Below are 3,293 nucleotides of genomic sequence, written 5' to 3' on the forward strand. Positions count from 1 at the left end.
TAAGCATATATGTAGCTAACAATCTAGCCCTAAAATACATTAAAAAACAAACAAACAAAAAAACTTCCAGCATTGAAGGGATAACTAGGCAATTAGACACAATACCTAGAGAGTTTAATACCCCACTTTCAATAAAAGATAGAAAAACTACAGGAAAGATCAATAAGAAAAGAGGAGAATTGAACGCCACTGTGAACAACTAAATCTAATGGACATCTACAGAAAACTCCACCCAACAGCAGGAGAAGACATGTTTTTCTCAAGTGCATCTGGAACATTGTCCAGAATAACCCATATACTGGACCATAAAGCAAGATCCAATTGATGGAAAAAGGTTGAAATCATACAAAGTATGTTCTCCAACTACATTGAAAGGGATTACAAACCAGTAACAAAATGAAATTTGAGAAATTTATAAACATGTGGAAATTAAACAACACATTCATAATATACAATGAGTCAAAGAAGAACTCAAAGGACACCATAAAGAAAGTAAAAAAGACAATCCATAGAATGGTAGAAAATATTTTCAATCCACTTATCTGATATATATCCAGAAACATAAAGAACTCTTACAAATCAACAATAGAAAGATAAATAGCCTAATTAAAAATTGGGCAAAGGAACCAAATAGATATTTCTCCAAAGAAGATATACAAATGCTCAACATCATTACCCATTAGGGAAATGCAAACCAAAACCACACTAAGATACTACTTTACACTCACTTAGATGGATAAAATAAAAAAGACAGATAATAACAAGCTTTGGTGAAAATTTGGGAAACTGGAACCTTTATACACTTCTGTTGGATTTGTAAAATGGTGCAGCCACCTTGGTAAAGCATCTGGAAGTTCCTCAAAAATCTAGACATTGAGTTACCATGTGACTTAGCAATTTTACTACTAAGTATATATCCAAGAGTAATGAAAATATGTGTCTACTCAAATATTTATATCAGCTTTACTTGTAATAGCCAAAAAGTGGAAACAACTCAGATATCCATTCACCAATGAATAGATAAATAAAATGTGGTATATCCATCCATATACAGTAAAACTATAAGGCCATGAAAAGAAGTGAAGTACTAATATATGCTACAACATGGATAAATGTTGAAAGCAATTACATTAAGTGAAAGAATCTAGTAAAAAAAAAAAACCCAAACCCACATATTGTATTATTCCATTTATATGAAACATTCAGTACAAGAAACAGAATGTGCGTGAGTCCTGGGAGATTGAGTGATTATGAGAGGAAATGGTGAATGATTGTTAATGGGTACAAGGTTTATTTTGGGGATGATGAAATGTTTGGAAATTGATTGTGGGCATGGTTGCACAAATCTGTGAATATTCTAAAAATTATTGAATGGTACACTTAACAAAACAAAACAAAACAAATGTGTGTATATATACACACACACACACACAATGGAAGGAAAGTTTCTTTGTTGGATACTGGGGTGGGAGGGGAGGGGAGGAAACACTGCAAAAATATAAATAAATAAATAAATAAATAAATAAAATTATTATTCAGGTACCCTAAAGTTTATATTAAAAATTATATATATATATATGTATATATATATATATGTACACATATAGATATATGTAAGGGGAAGAGGCCAGGCAGAAAGCAGGAGCAGCTGGAACAGGTAAGGGGAGGGGCCAGGAAGTGAGCAGAGTGACTTGAAACAGCTAAGGGAGAGGAACTTACCTGTCAGTTTGTCATACTGTGGTGGCTTGCATATTTCTGTGAGGCTGGAGGCTATGCCACCAGTGTTTCAAATGCCAGCACTGTTACCCATGGTGGACAGGTTTCAGTGGAGCTTCCATACTAAGACAAATTTGGAAGAAGGAAGAGACCATCTACTTCTCAAAAAATTGGCCAGCGAAAACCTTATGAATAGCAGTGAAACATGGTCTGATATATTACTGGAAAACTTTATGAGTAGCCCTGAAACATTGTCAGATACAGTGCTGGCAGATGAGCCCCTCAGGCTGAAAGGCACCCAAAATATGATTGGGAAAGAGCTGTCTCCTCAGAGTAGAGCTGACCTTTATGAAGTTGATAGAGTAGACCTTTCGGGACCTCCATTTGCTAATGTGGCATGGCTTAAACTGAGGAGAAACAGCTGCAAACTTCCATTAATAATCGGAACATGGAATGTACAAAGTATGAATCTAGGAAGACTGGAAGTTGTCAAAATGAAATGGAACGCATAAAGATCAATATCCTAGGCATTAGTGAGCTGAAATGGACTAGTTTTGGACATTTTGAATCAGACAATCATATGATCTACTATGCCAGGAATGACAAATTGAAGAGGAATGGCATTACATTCATCATCACAAAGAATGTTTCAAGATCTATCCTTACATACAACGCTGTCAGTGATAGGATAATATCCATATGCCTACAAGAAAGACCAGTTAATACTACTATTACTCAAATTTGTGCACCAATCACCAAAGCCAAAGTCGAAGAAATTGAAGATTTTTACCAACTTCTGCAGTCTGAAATTGATGGTATATGCAATCAAGATGTGCTGATTATCACTGGTGATTGGAATGCAAAAGTTGGAAACAAAGAAGAATCACTAGTAGTTGGAAAATTTGGCCTTGGTGATAGAAGTAACACTGGAGATTGCATGATATAATTTTTTAGGACCAATGACTTATTCATTGCAAATACCTTTTTTCAACAACACAAATGGTGGCTATACACATGGACTTTTCCAGATGGAGTGCACAGGAATCAGGTTGACTACATCTGTGGCAAGAGGCTATGGAGAAGCTCTGTATCTCCAGCCAAAAGAAGGCTAGGAGCTGACTGTGGAACAGACCATCAACTGCTCATATGCAAATTCAAGCTGAAGCTGAAGACAATTAAAATACGTCCACAAAAGCCAAAATATGACCTTCAATATATTCCTCCTGAATTTAGAGATTATCTAAAGAGTAGATTTGATGCATTGAACACCAATGACAGAAAACCAAAGGAATTGTGGGATAGCATCAAGAACATCAGCCATGAAGAAAAAGAAAGGTCATTAAAAGGAGGAAAAGACCAAAATGGATGACAGAAGAGACTCTGAAACTTGCCCTTGAACAAAGAGTAGCTAAAACAAATGGAAGAAAGGACAAGATGAAAGAGCTGAATAGAAGATTTCAAAGAGTAGCTTGAGAAGTCAAAGTCAATTATTGTAATGAAATGTGCAAAGACATTGAGTTGGAAAGCCCAAAGGGAAGAATACACATGGCATTTCTCAAGTTGAAAGAAATGAAAAA

The sequence above is a fragment of the Orycteropus afer genome, unplaced genomic scaffold, assembly GCF_000298275.1.
Source record: "Orycteropus afer afer isolate SDZICR_OR568_19922 unplaced genomic scaffold, OryAfe1.0 scaffold00010, whole genome shotgun sequence".
Taxonomy (NCBI): domain Eukaryota; kingdom Metazoa; phylum Chordata; class Mammalia; order Tubulidentata; family Orycteropodidae; genus Orycteropus; species Orycteropus afer.